Source organism: Budorcas taxicolor, chromosome 1, assembly GCF_023091745.1.
Source record: "Budorcas taxicolor isolate Tak-1 chromosome 1, Takin1.1, whole genome shotgun sequence".
Taxonomy (NCBI): domain Eukaryota; kingdom Metazoa; phylum Chordata; class Mammalia; order Artiodactyla; family Bovidae; genus Budorcas; species Budorcas taxicolor.
Window position 1 is genome coordinate 183509226 of NC_068910.1, and position 21144 is coordinate 183530369.

The 21144-nt window shown below is 38.3% G+C and overlaps 1 protein-coding gene across 1 annotated transcript in view; it reads right to left on the reverse strand.

Annotated features, from left to right (window-relative positions):
• The window catches only part of AGTR1 (angiotensin II receptor type 1), a 52404-nt gene that overhangs the window by 1967 nt on the left and 29293 nt on the right, over positions 1-21144 (reverse strand). The window lies entirely within an intron of this gene.

The following is a 21144-nucleotide window of genomic DNA, read 5'->3' on the forward strand; positions in this document are numbered from 1 at the left end:
AAAAAGGTGAAAAAAAAAAAAAAGAAATTTCCAGTTGTAAACAAATAGTTTTGTTTCTTATTCATAAATACAGTACCTCAACTTTAGTTTTAGGAAAAAAAAAATCAGATCATATTTTCTGGAGAAAAGCTGTGAGCAGAAATCTTAAAATCTAAGATTGCACATTAAAATCTTTAAAATCTTAAAATCTTTAGATTAAAATCTAAATCTTAAAAATCTAAGATTGCTCATTTAAATTAAGTTTCAGAACACATTGCTTTTCTAGGGAATGATGAATATCCCCCAGATCAGTGGAAGTGGGCTCCTAGGTGAATATTCACATAGGTCCTTTGCCTTTTTCTCTAAGAGTAAATCCTAGATTAAAAAACATAATGTAAATCTCAGAAAGTACTACTGAATTAAATTAGTTATTCAGAAAGACTTGAGCTTTTCCTTAGGTATGCAAGGCTAATTGTCTTAAACCTCAGAAATGTGACATAGCTGTACCTTATTCTTTGAACCATTTCTTTCATCTCACAATCTTAGGTATAGAAATTATTAGCATCCTCTCTTAAGTGGTTGGAATTGCTGTCTCTAGGTTACTGAGGAACTGATTTAAGAGGGGATAAAAGGGAAGGCTGAAGGCTTTGGGGAACAGCATTTTTTGTATAGTTTTCCAGGTCATTTCATGCAATCACCACTTATTCTTTTTTTTAATATAAATTTATTTTAATTGGAGGCTAATTACTTTACAATATTGTATTGGTTTTGCCATACATCAAGATGAATCTGCGACAGGTGTACATGTGTTCCCCATCCTGAACCCCTCTTCCACCTCCCTCCCCATACCATCCCTCTGGGTCATCCCAGTGCACCAGCCCCAAGCACCCTGTATCATTCTTTAACTTCCAACTCAGTGTAGCAAAAGGGCCTGAATTTCCTAACTTTTGTGCCCACAAGCCATTTCTAGAGTTTAATCTCAATTAACCATTTGTTTAATAAAGGGTGTAAAATGAATAGATTAGGTCAGGATTGCCAATAAAATGTGTTTTGTCGGGGTTCAAGGCAGCAGCAGCAGTTCTTTAGGATTTTAGGAAGAATCAGATGCTCTGAAATGAGCTCCATAAGGATCTCTGCAAATATTTGCTCCAACATTTTACATAATCAACAATCAAGCTTTTCATTGATGTGATTTAGAAAAGCATCATAGTCTGCCCTAGACAAGAGTCTATCTAAAAACCCTTGGAGGGGAGCTGAAGGTGCTGTGACGGTCACAAGGCAGGATGGGGCACAGGTATGCTCTGAGGTGAAAGGCAGCCCTAGGCATCAGCGAGGCTGGCCAGTTAGGGGAGGGATGTTGGGTAAAGACCCCATTGCCCCACCAGGAGTGCGTCCCTAGATGAGCATGGGTCCCTAGATTTGCTTCCTCTTGCAGCAAAGTGTCCGGGGTAAGAAGAGGAATGGGAATAAGACACTTCTAGTCTGCCCTGCTTATTTAACTTCTATGAAGAGTACATCATGAGAAATGCTGGGCTGGAAGAAGCGCAAGCTGGAATCAAGGTTGCCGGGAGAAATATCAATAACCTCAGATATGCAGATGACACCACCCTTATGGCAGAAAGTGAAGAGGAACTAAAAAGCCTCTTGATGAAAGTGAAAGAGGAGAGTGAAAAAGTTGGCTTAAAGCTCAACATTCAGAAAACGAAGATCATGCCATCTGGTCCCATCACTTCATGGGAAATAGATGGGGAAACAGTGTCAGACTTTATTTTTTTGGGCTCCAAAATCACTGCAGATGATGACTGCAGCCATGAAATTAAGACGCTTACTCCTTGGAAGGAAAGTTATGCCCAACCTAGATAGCATATTCAAAAGCAGAAACATTACTTTGCCAACAAAGCTATGGTTTTTCTTGTGGTCATGTATGGACGTGAGAGTTGGACTGTGAAGAAGGCTGAGCACTGAAGAATTGATGGTTTTGAACTGTGGTGTTGGAGAAGACTCTTGAGAGTCCCTTGGACTGCGAGGAGATCCAACCAGTCCCTTCTAAAGGAGATCAGCCCTGGGATTTCTTTGGAAGGAATGATGCTAAAGCTGAAACTCCAGTACTTTGGCCACCTCATGCAAAGAGTTGACTCACTGGAAAAGACTCTGATGCTGGGAGGGACTGGGGGCAGGAGGAGAAGGGGACGACAGAGGATGAGATGGCTGAATGGTATCACCAACTTGATGGACGTGAGTTTGAGTGAACTCCGGGAGTTGGTGATGGACAGGGAGGTCTGGCGTGCTGCAGTTCATGGGGTCACAAAGAGTCAGACATGACTGAGAGACTGAACTGGACTGAACTGAGTCTGCCCAGGAGAGCTGCACGTAGTGTCTGGGAGAGCTGGCTGAACACATGCACCTAAGGTAATAGTGAAATGGTGCTGTGAGAAGGATGAGGCTCAATTAGCCAGGTTATAAAATATAACACTGGGAAAAAGAGGTTCTTAAGTCATCTCTTTGGAGAAGGTGATGGCACCCCACTCCAGTACTCTTGCCTGGAAAATCCCAGGGACGGGGGAGCCTGACGGGCTGCCGTCTATGGGGTTGCACAGAGTCGGACACGACCGAAGCGACTTAGCAGCAGCAGCAGCAGCAGCAGCAGCAAGCGGTCTCTGCCTCCCCCAAGGGGCGCAGTTATTCTCCCTCCCTGAGGTTTTTGGCTCTACACCCTCTTTATCTTCTCCTTTTGTAGTCAGAGCTGTATGAACTAAATCCCTTTCTTCTCTTCTCATTCACGGGGCTCTCAGCATTCACCAACAAGCAAATGTCACATGCTCTGTGGGGCCTTCCTAACTTGCCTGGGCAATTGGCTGTTCCATTTTTATGTGCTCTTTTGGCACTTTGGATGTAGGTTTTGACCTATATATTATAATGGCATGTTGACTTATCTGTCTTCTCCACCAGTTTGTAAGTGATTTGAGGATAAGGCCTGTTTGGAATCATCTTGTTCACTAGTGTAAACCCTCATACCTTCCAGAATGCAGATGATAAATGTCTGATGAATAAGAAAACAAGTAGACACATGAATGGGTGAATATTATATAACTTAAAGCTGTAAGTGGAAAGTATTGAGACTAATTTCTAGGGGGCTAATTAAATCAATTTACATTCTGCTCCCAAAGAATCTGATAGAAAATGCTCAGTGTCAACCTGAGCCTCACTTTTGATAATAAGCTAAAACCTAAACCCAACACAATTTAAATTGACAAAATAAACCCTTGGTACTTTTAGAAATCTGTAGTTTACAAAACAAAAGAAGATGAAAAGAAGGAATAATTTAATAGAAACTAGGGTTAGGTTATGAGGGAAGTTTGACCTATTTCTTTTTCACCCAGAAGGATTTCTCTACACTTTCCTGATTTTTCAGTTTTTAAAAAAGTCATAGTTACTAAAATTATGCCAATTTAGAGGTATATATTCATTTAAGTAAACAAATATTCTCTATTAAAAAGTAAATGCTTCATAAATGGCTAGCAGTTATTTACACCTTAATGTGGATTAATTATTTGTTCTTCTAATATCTAGTTGAGATAAGTTGGATTTTGCCTTAGGAAAAATTGAAAATGTCAAGGTTTTAGAATCTCAAAGATTAAAAGTGTCCTGGGTTGAACTCCATAACTCTGTAACTGAAAATAGGGAGAGTTAAATATTTGTTTCGATTTGGGCATAAGGGCACTAAAAGGAAGGAATACATTTGGGTGCCCTGAGTTGGGTGCCCAAGAGCAGGGAGGAAATTCTCTTTATTCTCTTCATCTTACTTTGAGGGCACACAACTCTGGTTGGTTCCATTAATTTTTGTCTAGAGGGGGTAGCATTTTATTGAGTAGGCCTGAATTGTAACCATCATTTATAAAAGAATTCCTGTGGAAAATTTTGTATTTGAAAGGATCAATTTATAAACATGGATTTGTAGTCCAGTTCTTTCACATTGTGAGGTCAGCCTTTTCATAAATTTCCATCGATCTATATTGACTAATATAAAAGGTTGCTCTGAACAACTAGAGAAATATCTCTGGAAATTTGAGTGAGGTATCTATTGTTTTAATGAGTATATTACTTGAGAAACTCTGAGCATAGCACTGAATATACTAATTGGAGGAACATTTTATATAAATGTTTATGTAAGTAATGACCAAGACTTCCTACCTAGTAAGGAGAGAGGGAGAGGAACTTCAGTGATGAAAACATCAGGAACAAGCATAAGGAGGCAGAAATGCAAACCGTGCATTTATCAGGCAGTTATCCATTCATCCCATGTTCACTCAACACCTATTATGTGTTGGGGTAAGGAATGCAAAGCGAATAAAAGCAGTCTTTCTGCTCCTCCTGATAATTTGAGTCTAGCTGGGGGATTAGGAGTCTTAAAGCCAGAATTATCTCCAATGTGTTGAATCCTTATACCATACTTAGGCATGTGAAATGTTCTGTATTTATTACTGACCCTGCCTAGCGGTGAGGATTTCCGATAATGATCAGGGATGCTTCCCAGAGATGGCCCGTAGGCTTTGGAGGATGTATGAAAATCAGAGTGGTTAGCACTTAAAGGCAGGCATCTGGCCAGCTAAGGTAGACTAGAGATTTTGTCATCGCTTGAACTTCTTTACAAGCGTCTGCAGCTTCATCTATGGGAAACTGTTCCTGTAAATTTATAGATACTGCAAAACCTTTTGGGTATGGATGGTGTATGAATGTGTACTGGATGGAAGGGTGACGCAGGCCTTACGGGTGTGTAAAAAATATTGTTCTCTTAGTCTGCACTGTTGCCACTTGTAGGCTTCCCTAGAGAAAGCTGGTTCTGAGAAAGAGAGAAGAATGAAACTCCTATGATTGGAGTCGCCTTCAATTGATAATAATTAAATGGAAAAGACTAGGCTGCTTCTCCTATTTTATAATGACATTTAATCCACTGGCATTTTATTTTATTTTTACTTTTTAATCATTGATCATTTATTTATTATTATTATTTTTATTTTTTAATTAATTTATTTTTAAAATTATTTTTCAATAATTAAATGGAAAAGACTAGGCTGCTTCTCTTTGAAGCTTGAAAGGATGCTCTTTTGGTGAGCAGCTGAAGGAGGAAGAGATGTGGTCTTCAAACTTTTGAGTCCTAGAAAGCAGCTAATTTTTTGGTTTCATTCTGCTGCTTCTCCCAGTAGGGTTACAGGCAGATAGGTTATTGAGTGAAAACATAGGAGGGGCCATCTCTCTTTATTCCTGGGTCTTGCTGTAGCTTTTACTTAGGCTCTGTGGTTTATATGAACTCCACATCATTTCCTCTTGGGGGAAAGAAAATGGAATTCAGAGTCAAAATGCTCGTAAATGAATTCCTTTACCACTTACAGATATGTGTAGCTCTGAGTAAGTCATCCCATTTCTCTGAATATAAGTCTCAGTTTCCTCATCTATAAGAAATGGGAGCAATGCCTTCTATTGCACTAAATTGTTGTTGTAATTAAATAAGATAACTTAAAAGTACTGGCTCTATCTCTCAAGCAGTAAGTATTTAATAAGTGTGTTTTATGTGGATCTTACTATATTATTTTGAATGCAAAGCAAGGGCTGGTTCAGCCATAAGTCAAAAAAGCATGAGAGATAAAAAAAAAAAAAAAAGTTTATCACTGGTAAGCTCTTTTTCTTGCCATTCAAAGGTTAAAAACACCAAGCTGTTTCTCAAAGTATGAGTAAAAAATAATCTTAAGCAGCTGAATACATTTTCCGTGAGTCAGGTGGGAACTCTCAGTCTGCTGCAAACACAAGGTTGGCTCACAGTGGCCACACATTTATCTACTGGTTGTTTAGTAGGAATTACCTTGCAGTCCTTGACAGCTTCCCTGGTTCTTAAAAACAAACCTGAGAAAGATTTTCTTTTTATCTTTTTTTTTTAATTCTAAGAATATTTCCCCCAAGACTTTCAATTAGAATATTTTTTTGACTTTTCAAGAACAGCTTTGTATTTTTTTCTTAATTTTTATTGGAGTATAGTTCCTTCACAATGTTTTGTTAGTTTCTACTGTATAGCGAAGTGAATCAGCTTTACATATACATGTATCCTCTCTTTTATGGATTTTCTTCCCATTTAGGTCACCACAGAGCACTGAGTAGAGTTCCCTATATAGTAGGTTCTCATTAGTTATCTATTTTCTAGATAGTATCAATAGTGTATATATGTCAAGGCCAGTCTCCCAATTCTTCCCACCCCGTCCTTCCCCTTGGTATCTATACATCTGTTCATGTCTGTGTCTCTACTTCTGCTTTGCAAACAAGACCATCATACCATTCTTCTAGATTCCACATACATGACTTAATATATAATATTCACTTTTCTCTTGCTGACTTACTTCACTCTGTATGACAGTCTCTAGGTCCACCACATTTCTAAAAATTGATTAGAATATTAATACCTCCTTAAGCTTTTATTCAAGCCCAAACCAATCTAATTAAATTGTCCATTAGAAGCTCCTTTTTAAATGAGTTTGCAATCTGAAGAAAAAAAAAACACTCTGAAGTTTCCTGTGATAATAAAGAGATAACTAAAAGACCAAGTAATTATATTTTAGGATAATCTATCAAAGTATCTTTCTTAAATATCAGAAAGAGTAGGTCAGTGCTTGTAAGTTTCTTGTCGTGATGGAGAGCTCAATAAACCATCCTGTTCAAAAGGCATTCTCTTTATTGATCCTATCTTATAATTCAGTCATTAGAAAGCAACTGATTTTGCTCCTGTGTGTTCTTCCCCCAGTAATGAGTGAGGCATCCTACAGGGAACAACTCTTAAGTCAGTATCTGTTTGTGAATTCATTGAATCATAGAAGCCAGCACTAAAATTTTTAGAGTTTCTACTTGTTTCTTTTTCAAATCCACTTGTTCTTATATCTTAACCTTCTGTTCTTATTTTATGGGATCCTTACCTCCTTAAACATTTTGAACATCTGTGTTAAGAGCACCTATTCAATTGCTTTCCTGTTTGTAGTTCTTCAGATGTAAATTCTATTTGTTTCATCTACAGACATGAAAGCATTTGCCTTCATTTTAGGTTTTGTAGTCTTTGACTGTGAGTCCATCTCTAGTGAAAATTAGCTTCTTTAGGAGGTCTGAGTGTCTGGATGGTGGTGGTGGGTGAAATTTCTGCTTGGACATACGACTCTCAGTTGATCTGGAAAAGTTCTTAGAGCCAGTTCTCAGCCTAGTTTTCTACCCCTTACTTTGCAGTTACTGCATATTAGGCCCTCGGTGCTGTGCTATGCTTAGTCACGCAGTTGTGTTATGTCTGACTCTTTGCGACCCCACAGTTTGCAGCCCATCAGGACCCTCTGTCCGTGGGGATTCTCCAGGCAAGAATACTACAGTGGGTTGCTAGTCTTTCCTCCAGGGGATCTTCCCAACCCAGGGATTGAATCCAGGTCTCTTCTTTACCATCTGAGTCACCCCAAAATACTGGAGTGGGTAGCCTATCCCTTCTCCAGAGAATCTTTCCTACCCAGGAACCTGGGGTTTCCTGCATTGCACACAGATTCTTTACCAACTCAGCTACCAGGGAAGCCATTAGGCCCTCTACCCATTTTCAAATTTTTACTAGTCTACAAAAGTTATTTTAATCTTAGATCATAATGGGCAGTAGTTTTCCAGTTCCTGGCTTTAACCAGGAAACCCAGTTTCAGTTGCCTTCAGTACATGAGTCTAGTGGTCTTTACTTCCATTCTGGTAAAGTCATTAGAACTTTATGTCAGCTGTGTATCTGGTGTTGGTTTGTCCCTGGCCCATGTGGTCTTAATTCTTCTTCGGTGCTCTAATGTGATATTTAATGTAGAGAAAAAAGGTTAATATCCATGATTGCTTAATCCATTGTCCTTAACTTGACTGGAAGTTGCTCTACACGTTATTTGGTGAAAATAGTTAAGTTGCTTGGATCCAATAAGCTTTAGACTATAGTCTTGTCCTTCTTCTTGCTCCATCCTCTCCATTGTGCCCTTTGATGAAGCATCCAGGTCTTTCTGGATGACATTCTCGTTTATGCTGGGGATCCTCAAAGCCATGTAGAAGAAAGCATGGCAGAAAGTCTATATTATAAGGCTCGTGACCTACTCTCAAGTCAGACACACAGGAGAATGCCATGCTTTTGGTTGATAGTCCCAGCCTGACTCCTTCTCTGTTACTTTCCTTGGAGATGATTTCATTTGCCTCTGCAATTCCCAGATGAATCTTCTCTTAATACAAAAATATGTAGTAAAAGTATTAATGCCATATTAATTAAATACTTAAGATTTAATCTTCTCAAACTTAATGAATACAAGTGTTGTATGTCTAAGTGGTTAAGTAATGGTTTCTGACCCTCTTACTAAATCAATATCATCCACCATGGCCTGCTCTCAGAAGAAATGAAAGCAGTGCAAAATACTTTCTTATTTCTGTTCATACCAAGTGTAACCAACTCTGGTGACAGTGGTTAAATGTTCTGTTATCCTCAACCAGTCCTAACCTTTGCTTTGTCCAAAATAGTGCAAGAAGCTAAAGAACTCAGCTATGAAAGGAAATTCAGAAGTTCTTTCCAAGTTAGGGTATAAATTTCAAGGAAAGTATAATGTTAATACTAAATTTTTGCTTCTTGGAAATTATTCAATACTTTAATATCTAATAATGTAACACTAGTCTACAACTAAATTTCTCTCCACTTGAGAAGCTCCTGTTTATCAGGAGCTTAAACAAGTTGGTTGTGATGAATATCCCAAGCTCCCCAAACAACTCTCTTCATGCCTATGGTATTTCCTCCCACTCTTGTCTGTCCTAAACTCTTGAGTATTTCTGTTGTATGAGGTTTTTTTTTTTTTAATTTCAAAAAGAAAATATAGGGATGAAAGATATGTGATTAAGTCTAATCAGGTGCTTAATAATCTTCCTTTAACTTGTTGGTGTTAATGAAAAATATTCTTCTTATGTTAAATATAGAAGGTCATGGAAGATTTTCTAGTGAGTATAGAAAGAGTAGTACTCCTGAGACTAGGAGAAAAGAAAAATAGCACCTAATTTGGAAGAAATCTTGTACATAAATGAACTCCTGTTCTTTAATACTCCCAAATTCCTCAAACTTATGGACTCACAGAATTTCCCCCAGGGAATCATAATCACATTTCAGAAGGTCAGTATCTCAGCCATCAGGGAGGAGGCAACATCATTTTAATGCTATGGCTTTTGGAGACTGTTTACAAGCCTCTTTTTCGACAGATGAAAGAGGCAGTTCCTAGGTGGGCATCTCAGTCAACAACAGCTGCTTTATCCAACTTTGTGAACAAAACCCCAGACTTCATATGTGAAGCCATTCCACATTTGCATCTTCAAGACTTTAAATCAGGAGCAGAAACTCTTTACTTCATTTCAAATTCCACTTTAAGGGGTATGAGGAAAGTTATTGGGAAGGAAAGGATGCACTAATTAATTTATACCCCTAAGAAATGATGATAATATTATAGAATTTCCATGTATTATGACTTTTATGCTAGAGATTATTGGCCACATGACAATTCATTGCAGATTAAAGTTTTTAATGTTATACAAATCACATAGCCATAAATTTTAATGAAGCTAGGAGGATTAAATATTCAGTATACTGTACATGTTCCCCCAAAGTGCCCAATTTCCTGATTGCAGCAGGAATATTCTTTGAATGATAGTCTACTAATTGGTCCTGCACAATGTGTAAGGAGGCCTGGGTTCTAATTTTGGCTTTTCAAATCATTGGCTAGGTGACCTTGAATGAGTCACTTAGCTTCACCAGACCTCTCTATTGTCATGCTTCAAAAAACCTTCTTAAACACTGAAATTTCATAATCTTTCTTCTGAATAGGTATGCATCTTTTGAAGACAAAGGCAATAATGGCCTGACAAGTAGAAATTACCTGATAAATCATAAAATCAGCCAACTATTTATCTGTTGATATAGGTATTATTAGTGTCACAGTGATTTAATAACATTGTATAACTAGATCTAAGAACTCTTTTTTTTATTAAAAATGAAAAGAAAAGAATTTTGCATTTTATTGAAGATAAATAAGCTCTACTTAAGATCACTAAGTAGAGTTAAGCTGACTGACTGGAAAAGACCCTGATGCTGGGAAAGATTGAGGACAGGAGGAGAAGGGGGTGACAGAGGATGAGATGGTTGGATGGCATCACTGACTCAATGGACATGAGTTTGAGCAAACTCCAGGAGACAGTGAAGGACAAGGAAGCCTGGCGTGTTTCAGTCTTGGGGTTGTAAAGAGTTGGACATGACAGAGTGACTAAATTACATAAGTTCATTATGTTATAGTGATAGTGGGTTTTTCTTCCCTTTTTTTTTTTTTTTTTTTTAAGATTAATTATCTACCCAAAGAAATGTTTCCTCAGCAGGGCATTTGGATATCTGGTTGTGACTCTAGGCTGATGAAGTCAAGATTATAGGTTTGGACATGATCTAGACAGAGGATGAGATGGTTGGAAAGCATCACTGATTCAATGGACATAGACTTGGGCAAACACTGGGAGATGGTGAGGGACAGAGAGGACTGGCATACTCCAGTCCATGGGGTCTCAAATAGTCAGACACGACTTAGCAACTGAACAACAACAACATGATCTTGACTAGTTATTTTTACTCCATTTATGATCAAAGATTGTGAACCTCTCATGCACTCCTGTGTTATTCACTGGCAGTTCCAGTTGCCAGGGTAAAGACAGATTGGTTCATGGTTGCAGGACAAAATTAAAAGCATACTTTGCTGTTAGGAAGTCAAGATAACATCAATATGAAAAAAGTGGTACAATGTGTTATTAAAATAACTTATTTGAAACGAACCTACTCTCAAATTCTTTGTAAAGAAAATACAACTTTTTAAAATTTAGCAAATGCTTACAGTAGTTTGGGCCTTCCCTGGTGGCTCGGATAGTAAAGAACATGTCTGCAGTGCAGGAGACCTGAGTTTGATCCTTGGATTGGTAAGATCCCCTGGAGAAGAGAATGGCAACCCACCCCAGTATCCTTGCTTGGAGAATTCCATGGACAGAGGACTCTGGCAGTCTGCCATCCATGGGGCTGCAAAGAGTCGGACACGACTAAGTGACTAACACTTTCACTTTCTTACAGTGGTTCAGTTGCCTAGGTAAAACAGAGGTGGGGTCAGAGTATTATAAAGGAACCTCACAGTAATATACTAAGTAGTATAATACTTCAAAGTATATTAGTTAATGCTTTGAAGAGTTAAATGGACTTTTGTGCTAAGAGAATGAGCTGAAGAATTGATGGTTTTGAACTGTGGTGTTGGAGAAGAGTTTTGAGAGTCCCTTGGATGCAAGGAGATCAAACCAGTCAATCCTAAAGGAAATCAGCCCTGAGTATTCATTGGAAAGACTGATGCTGAGCTGAAGCTCCAATACTTTGGACACCTAATGCGAAGAGCTGACTCATTAGAAAAGATGCTGATACTAGGAGAGATTGAAGGCAGGAAGAGAAAGGGATGACAGAAGATGAGATGGTTGGATGGCATCACCAGCTCAACGGACATAAGTTTGAGCAAACTCTGGAAGATGGTGAGGGACAGGGGAGTCTGACATGCTGCAATCCATGGGGTCACAAAGAATCAGACGTGACTGAGTGACTAAATAACAACAAAGGGTAATGTTCATTAGATTTTGATTTTATCACAGTTTTTTTTTCTTCAAATACAGTTTAGTTTGCTACGCTTAATTTACTGTTTTACATTAATATGTTGTAGAGATGGAAAGACAGCAGAGTGGTTTGGCAGAGAAAGGACTGGACTAGAGTATAGTTCAAGGGCTTGTTTTGTCCCTAAAATCAGTATTCTAAGCATGAGTCACTCAGCTGTGTCTGACTCTGCAACTCCATGGACTGTAGCCCACCAGGATCTTCTGTCCATGGGATTTTTTTAAGGCAAGAATACTGGAGTGTGTAGCCATTCTCTTCTGTAGCAGATTTCCTTGACCTAGGCATCGGACTCATGGCTCCTGCACTGCAGCCAGATTCTTTACTGTTTGAACCACTACATAAGTAATTTAGTTTCTTACTTTCTTATCTCTTAAATATTATAAAATATTTTGTATAAGAATACCAACACCAGTTCTCACTTCTGTTTCATAGGTTGTTAAATTTAAGAAGTTAGGTCTTTGGAAGATATGAAGGTACTTTGAAAACACAGCCTTTCTATATAATGCAAGGATAAGTGAAATGAATTTAATGAAAGAAAACTGATAACTTCAAAAGATTAATGGATTTTTTTCATTCAGAAGTTCAACAGAAATATTTTTCATTATTATAATCTAATGCTTTTGCTTCAATGATTATAGCATGGTACTTGATTAATGCTGAGAGAAAGGTAAAATGATATTGCATAGTATCTGTGTTTATGTTGTAGTAGCAAATAGCTGGGTAAAGAGTGAGGCCCTCAGGCTCAGTCTGACCAACAGATGTATTTTCTTTGGCTCCCCACAAAGGGTTTATAACTTCTGGGATTTGAATGTTCTGTGGTTCACTAATCCCCATCATTCTCTAGTTTCTGATTCTTTCGGCTAGTGCTGTTCAAAAGAAAAATGTTAGCTACATATGCAATTAAAACTTTTCTAGTAGCCACATTAAAAATAATAATATTTAACCCAGTATATCCAAAATATTGTCATTTCAACATGTAATCAATCCAGAAATTATTGAGATATTTTACTTTATTTTTCACCAAGTTTCTTTTTTTTTTTTCCCAGCATATTCTAGTTCAAATGTGGCTAGCCACGCTTCAAGTCTCAGAGACGGCTTGGGCCTGGCCACCAAACTGGACAGCACAGCACAGGTGCTTCTCTCACATAAGTCACTTACCTAAGCCTTCTAGCAATGGTTCTGAAAATGCGGTCTCTGGAACAGCAGCAGCACCATCACCGGGGAATTTCTTTGGAATGCAAATCTTAGGCCCCATCTAATATCTACTGAATCAGAAACTCTGTGGGTGGTGTCCAATAAGCTATTTTAATGAGCCCTCCAGGCAATTCGGGCACACACTTTTAAAAACCCTTAGAAAACTAGAAATAGAACTGCCATATGACCCAACAATCCCACTGCTGGGCATATACACCGAGGAATCCAGAACTGAAAGAGACATGGGTACCCCAATGTTCATCGCAGCACTGTTTACAATAGCCAGGGCATGGAAGCAACCTAGATGCCCAGATGATGGATAAGAAAGCTGTGGTACATATACACAATGGACTATGACTCAGCTACTAAAAAGAATGCATTTGAATCAGTTCTAATGAGGTGGATGAAACTGGAGCCTATGATACAGAGTGAAGTAAGTCAGAAAGAAAAACACCAATACAGTATAATAACACATATATATGGAACTTAGAAAGATGGTAATGATGACCCTATATGTGAGACAGCAAAAGAGACAACAAAAAAGGACTCTGTGGGAGAAGCCGAGGGTGGGATGATTTGCGAGAACAGCACTGAAACATGTATATTACCATATGTGAAATAGATCGCCAGTCCAGGTTCGATGCATGAGACAGGGTGCTCAGGGCTGGTGCACTGGGACAATCCTGAGGGATGGGATGGGGAGGGAGGTGGGGGTTCAGGATGTACACCCATGGTTTATTCATGTGAATGTATGGCAAAAACAACTACAATATTGTAAAGTAATTAGCTTCCAATTAAAATAAATTAATTAATTTAACAACAACAACAAAAAAACCCCAACAAAAAACAAAACACTGCCGTACTGGCATCTTCATTTGCAGCCTTTGCTAACAGGCTCTGTGTCTTTCATGATTCACTGCTGTTGTCTGGTCTCACTAAGTTGTGCTTGACTCTTTGTGACTCTATGAGTCTGTAATCCGTAGCACTCCAGGCTCCTTTGTCCATGGAATTTCCCAGGCAAGAATACTGGATTGGGTTTCCATTTCCTTCTCCAGGGGATCTTCCTGACCCAGGGATTGAACCCGTGTCTCCTGCATCTCCTGCATCGGCAGGTGGATTTTTTACCACTGAACCACCTAGGAAGCCCTTCGTGATTCATAGGCAAAATCAAATCCAACATGCAACGAAAGTACCATCAGCTAAAATATTTTTGTTTGACCCTTTAAAGGTGTTAAAACCTGAAGAAATAGAACAACTTCTTAAATGCAGCTTGAGAATTACTCATTAAGCTGTGTATTTCTTTTAAACATTTAAGACTAGCATAGCTTAAGTGCAGCCCAACAGGAGGTCATCTAGTCAAATAACTCTTGTACCTACTCCTAGGAATTTCTTTAACTGGATTGGGTGATACCCATTTCTGTACTCTCATTAGAATGAAGATCTACCTGGGGGAGGAGACACACTGACTCAGGTGAGAGTCAGAGTTAAGGTAGTAGAGGATCATGGGGCTGGGAGTCAAAAGGTCAGAATCAAGTACACGATTTCCCTCTCATGAGCTATGGAGCTTTTAGTTTTGTACTTAACCTGTGACTCACGTTATTCATCTGGAAAATGATCATAATGAAGTTCATGATGATAATGATAATAATAAATGATAATGATAATAAATGATAATATTATAATAAATGATAAATAACAATAATGTTAATGAAGCAAAAAATACCTGTCCATTCTGGCTCACCTTACTGTTGTGAGAAACTAATGAGGTCATGTATGTGGAGTTGCTATGAGATCCTGTAGCTTTAAGACTTTCATTAGCTTTATTAAACTCACACCGTGGTGTAAGTGACTAATTTTTCCTCTGCAAGCAAATACGATAAGAAGGATTAGAAAACTATGTGTGATTCTGAAAATAGAAGAAGCTAAAGGATCAGAAAGAGGTGGAAAGACTCAGAGAGGGAGTCTAAAAAGGCACTGCTGACAAGCTTCTGGAACAGTTGTCCCAGTTCTCATCATTCTCTTGAATACCTATATAATTATTTTAATTTTAATTAAATTTATTTATTTTTTATTGAAGGATAATTGCTTTACAGTATTGTGTTGGTTTCTGCCAAACATCAACATGAATCAGCCATAGGTGAATACTATATAATTTTAAAATATAAATTACAATGATACTACACCACTGATTTTAATAGAAAAGTTTAGACCATTCCATCTCCCATTATTTACCTCTCCATTCATTTCTATGTGGGGCTACTTGTGTTTTCTCATTAACCAGCCTGTGATAAGGGGCATGGATGCTGGGCCAATAAAAGGTAAACAACACTTGCCAACCGAAAAATACAATGAGATACCGGTGACTGCTGCTTCCTGTGAAAACTTCATTAGCAATAAATGAGTTACCAGATGTCACACATCAGATTTGAAATTAAAATATATTCCCACTATTTGTGTGCAGTCTGAGCAGGAGGAAAAAATGAACTCTTTCCAAGAGTTGCATAAGATAATGTACTTCTTTGCCTCGGATAGTTTGTTTCTCCTATAAACATAGAATAAATGCATCCCTTGGTTTGTAAAGGGGAATAATAGCATTTTTGCACACAAAAGCTATGCAGTGAGGTTGCACATAACTTATCCAGCAGCAACTCTTTAAGGATAAGGTGAATGTTCTCAAACATTCTACGGCACACCGAGACCACCATCTTGTTTTTAACTTGGCCATAGCAATTCCTATCTTTTCTTGCCTTCACCTTCAGCAAGCAATTTCTGCTTTTATTACCAACAATAAAGCTGTTCAGCTCAGCAACTGTCAACATCAACTCCATTCTTCCTGAACTTGCTGTAACAACAACCCTGTTAGTGCTTCCCTTTTTTCATAAGATATAAAACCGCTCCTCTTGTTTTTCTAGCTAGCTAAGCTGACTCTGTTCTGTTTCTCGAAGCTACAAGCCTCCAATTGGAAAGCACTCGTGGTTAAGGAGGAAACCTCACAGTAGGATATGGGGCAGCATGGTTTCACTTGAGCCAGCAGAAATTTCGTGTGATAAGCCAGTGTGGTAGAAATGTCTAACACACTCTAGTTTTTATAAATAAATATTTTTGGCAGAAGAAGGCCCATGTTCCTTCACAGTTTCAAAATCTCCACAGTTATTTGGTTCCAACTGAAGACCATGACTGTTTCAAACTGTTTATTTCCTTTCTTTCCTAATTTATTTTTGTTCTTATCTCTTGTAAGACTGGTGAAGCCTATAAATCAAATTAAGAGGGTGAATGTAAATTATCATTCTCAAGCCTCCTCTTGGAGAAATATTTACATAGAATTTCTTTACACATAGAAATTTCCCAAAGCACTTAAACATTTATTTCTGGATCATTTACTACTCATCAGATGCTAGAGATGCTGAATCCACTGCCCTTTGACCTTTGCATAAAGGAAACCAGCACATGTTTGAGATACTTATATATGTCAGTAGGGAAAATATCTGTTTAAACCTTTCAACTGTGTAACTTCAGCACAAAGTGACACACAAGTGTTCAGACAAACTTATTCAATCTATAACCATTTTCTACGCTTCTCTGTTTCCTCTGGTATCTGATTCACATAGAGGACTTATAATACTGGTGGCTTACCACTAACAATAGTAATGTTTATGATATTGAATGCTTACTGTATTCCAAGTATTGTGCTGCTGCTGCTGCTGCTGCTAGGTCGCTTCAGTCATGTCCGACTCTGTGTGACCCCTAGACGGCAGCCCACTGGGCTCCCCTGTCCCTGATTCTCCAGGCAAGAATACTGGAGTGGGTTGCCGTTTCCTTCTCCAAGTATTGTGCTACTTGCTTTCATCTCTGTAAGAGTCCTCTTTTGAATGAAATTGTGTCTCTGCCTGCTCCACAACAAATTCACGGGACTTCCCAGGTGGCTCGGTGGTAAAGAATCTGCCTGCCAGTGCAGGAGACACAAGAGATGCAGGGTTTAGTCCCTGGGTTGGGAAGATCTCCTGGAGGAGGAAATGGCAATCTACTCTAGTATTCTTGCCTGGAGAATCCCATGGACAGAGGAGCCTGGTGGCTACAGTCCATGGGGTTGCCAAGAGTGAGACACAACTGAGCAACTGGGCACATGCTCACACCAAATTCATAGGTTGAAGTCTGAATCTCCAATGTGACTATATTTGGAGACAGGGCATTTGAAGAGGTAATTAAGGTTAAATGAGGTCATGAGGTTGGAGCCCTAATCCAGCATGACTGGTGTCCTTGTAAGGGGGAGACACACCAGACATGAATGCGCTTGCACAGAGGAGAAGTGATGTGAACACAGTGAGAAGATGACTGTCTTCAAGTGATAAAGAAAGGTGTCACCAGAAACCAGCCCTGCTGGCACTCTGACCTTGACCTTCCCAAACTGTGAGAAAATAAATTTCTGTTGTCATTTGTTGTGGCAGAACAAGGCTTATGAGGGAAGGCACCATTATTCCCGCTCTTCAGATGAAGAAACTGAGGCTTAGAGAGCAGATCCTTATATTTTTGACATTTTAAAGTTTCAAGGCTCAGTTCTTTTTGTTTTGGTAAAGTCATCTCTTCACACTCTGGTTTAGCGCTTTTTAATCAGGGGTAATTTTGCCCTCTGGAGACATTTCTCAATGTCTGGAAACATTTTTGGTTCTCATAACAGGGTGAGCAAGAGAAGGGGGTATTAATAGCAACTAGAGAGTAGAGACCAAAGATATTGCTAAGCATCTTACAAGGCACAGGACAGACCCTCACAGCCTGGTCGAAGATGTCAATAGTGCTGTTGTTGAGAAGCTTTTCTAGTTTGGACGTTTTTTTTTCCCTTTTCAATTTCTGATAACCTGTAGTTCGCATCTTTCATGGGATGAGTTAATTATACAGTATATTTTATTGGTGGTTTTGTTTCATGTATTATATTCATATCTTCCCAGGGAAACTACTTTTGAGATTCCTCAAAAGATAAAATTCTGTCAGGTGGCCTTCAAATGTTCAAGGTCATGTTGAATACTTATTCAGTTCAGTTCAGTTCAGTCCAGTCGCTCAGTCATGTCCAACTCTTGCGACCCTATGAACTGCAGCGTGCCAGGCCTCCCTGTCCATCACCAACTCCCGGAGTTCACTCAAACTCACATCCATCGAGTCAGATGCCATTCAGCCATCTCATCCTCTGTCGTCCCCTTCTCCTCCTGCCCCCAGTTCCTCCGAGCATCGGAGTCTTTTCCAATGAGTTAACTCTTCACATGAGGTGGCCAAAGTACTGGAGTTTCAGCTTTAGCATCATTCCTTCCAAAGAAATCCCAGAGCTGATCTCCTTCAGAATGGACTGGTTGGATCTCTTTGCAGTCCAAGGGACTCTCAAGAGTCTTCTCCAACACCACAGTTCAAAAGCATCAATTCTTTGGCACTCAGCTTTCTTCACAGTCCAACTCTTATTAGAGGGTCCAAAGTTGTGAGCTGACTAAATATCTGTTATGTCAGATCTTTCTAGAAATTATCCTCTTTGAGCATTTTCCAGAATTCTAGGATTCTGTACAAGAACAACGGAAGAGAGAATTTGAACTTAGATTCATCATAGGGTCTTCAAGGTATTTGATGGTTCCTATAGTAACCCCAGTTGCCTCTGGAGGGAAGCAATTCCGGAAGTCAAACCCTGCCCTCTGGTGGCATCACTGCCATAGGCAACTGCTGTGTCAATCTGAATCATTAGTGTCCCAACTGATTTTACAATATTTGAATGTAATTTAATCTTTGATTGGATATTAGGCTTTTTTTTTCTCTGTGGATCAATGCACTGAATGTAGCCTGTCATTAAGGCTCTCAGAATTAAATCAAGTAAAGTAAGAGAGGATAAACATACTTAGTTACAAACAATAATCTCTTGAAGTCTGTGAACCAGAGTTTCAATTACTTAGTTTGAGTCTCTGTTCTGTGTCTCCTCTGCCCAACTGCTTTTTATGATCCATAAGGGCAATGAGTAGTTGTTTTTGTAGCTGAAGAACATTTCTGGAAAAAAGAGTTTCTAAATGAAACTCTATTAACAATATTAATAGAATTCTATGACCAAAATTTTAATTGTTGCATTGGTTCCTGTGGACTTTCCCTACAAATTTCTTATAGACTAGTCCTGCAAGAAAAGCACCATTATGTTTGAAATACCAGCTAAATCTGAGGAAATTATACTTCTCCTTTTCCCCATTAAGAAGTCTGTTCTCTCACTAGGAAAACACCACTGTACTTCTTATCACAGAATGCAGCCTTTTCTGTATACTGATGCCAAATGGGTAACATTTTAGTGGGGTATTTGAAGTTGTGATACGTAACTCCATGGGAGACAAGCAAGGTCATTCAGAAGGTCTTTTCATTGAGAACATCAGAGCTTTCAAAAGACGCAGGCAGCCTTTCCTGGATAATTGGGGTAAAACCGAAATAAAGCAAAACACCATAAAGAACAAAGATAGGCGATCAGATGGAAACACTTAGAATTAGGAGGTAAAAGATACAGTAAATGCTGATGCTGAATCTTATAAATATATAAAACCAACAGCATTGAGTAAAAAGTGACATAATTCAAGAAGTTGAAGAGCAGAAATCAGCTGATTGCAGGGTTTAGCAGAGGGGAAAAAGGACTGAGAACTAACACTAGCCTGGAACTGAGAGATGGAGGACTTTGTGGCTTTTTCTTTGCTGTTCTAGAAATTGAGACCTTAGGCAAATCATTAAACTGTCACTGGACTTTGCTCTGATAAACGGGAATGAGATGATAAAACTCCTACCTTCCCTTGTAAGAACGTTGTGAGATTCTATATTTAAAATAGTTTCCTCAAAAGATAGTTTGTTATAACCCATTCACATGAATAGACTATATAACATAAAAACAAGTTTAATATATGGCTGAAGTGGAAAGCTAATCTTATGTCAAGCAGTAAATATTCAGCACTGAGAATCTTAAAAGGGAACATTAATGTTAGCAGTGTCTGCTGGCTGGCGGGCATCATGCAAAACAGACCATAGGCTTTGCAGTCACAAAGGTCAGTTAAGATCCTGGCTCAGGTTCTGACTAATCTTGTAACTGGTTAATTTACTCATTCTCTTTGAGCCTTAGTCTCCTCATCTTTTAAAACAGGATAAAAATTTGCTGTTAACGTGAAGGTTAAATGAAACTTGGAGGGGGAGAGATTGCTAAACATTCAGTAAATGTTATCTATTATTACTGTCATTCTATATGTTTTCAATATATATTCATATGTCCCCATCAAATACTAGGTGAATTACCCCATAAAATTATACTTTATATATATAATTATACATATGTATATAATTTGTCACATTATTAACACATGGCCAAGAAACAGATTGGAATAATGTTAGAGTTCTGTCAGTACAGTGCAGTATGGTGATACCACTTGTTATTCAGTAAAGCAACGGAAAAGATCCAGGAAGGATCCATTTTTAAAATAAGTGAAAGAATAAACATCTAAAGTTCAGATAATTTTAAGTTTACTTTAAGCTGGGAGGGGAAAAATATCACACTATAGACCTTTGGTTGGTGAATCATACCTAATTATATGGCAAAAATTTCCTTCAAAGTGCAGGATTCAGACAAAAAACTTTCTTTGCCAATAGCTCCCCTAGTATTCATATAAGTCTCTTCCTTGAATTATCTGATTTAACATGTGGTAATTGGTTTTTTAAAAATATGACTTCACAAGATTCACCGTCTAATAATTATAAAACGTTATATTGTTTCTGGTAATAACATTTCTGATATTACTCTATTACTGTATAAAATAATGGAAAAACAAATTAGGCTAAATATTTTTGTACTCAGAATAGAGCAGGCAGATTTGTGAAGTTCATTAGAACTTTGTGAACATAACATAATATGATAATAATTTTGGATATGAAGAGGTTCTAATCCAGAGAAAATATGTTTAGAAATCAATCTATTTCAGTATGCATTGTAATATGCATGCCAACCATCAACTTAAAGCCATTTTCTAGATAAATTACATGGTTCATGTTATACCAGCAAATTAAGATGTTCTCTACATAAAAAGTCATTCTGTAACTATGGACTTTTGATTTAGGTTTGGAGTGTAGCTTTATCTTAGTGTGGATCAGGAAGTCACAGAAATTTGTGCTATAGGAGTAAATTTAGGGGTCAAATTTATTGCTTTTCTTCTTGAGAGAAATATAGGAATATATATCTATGCCCT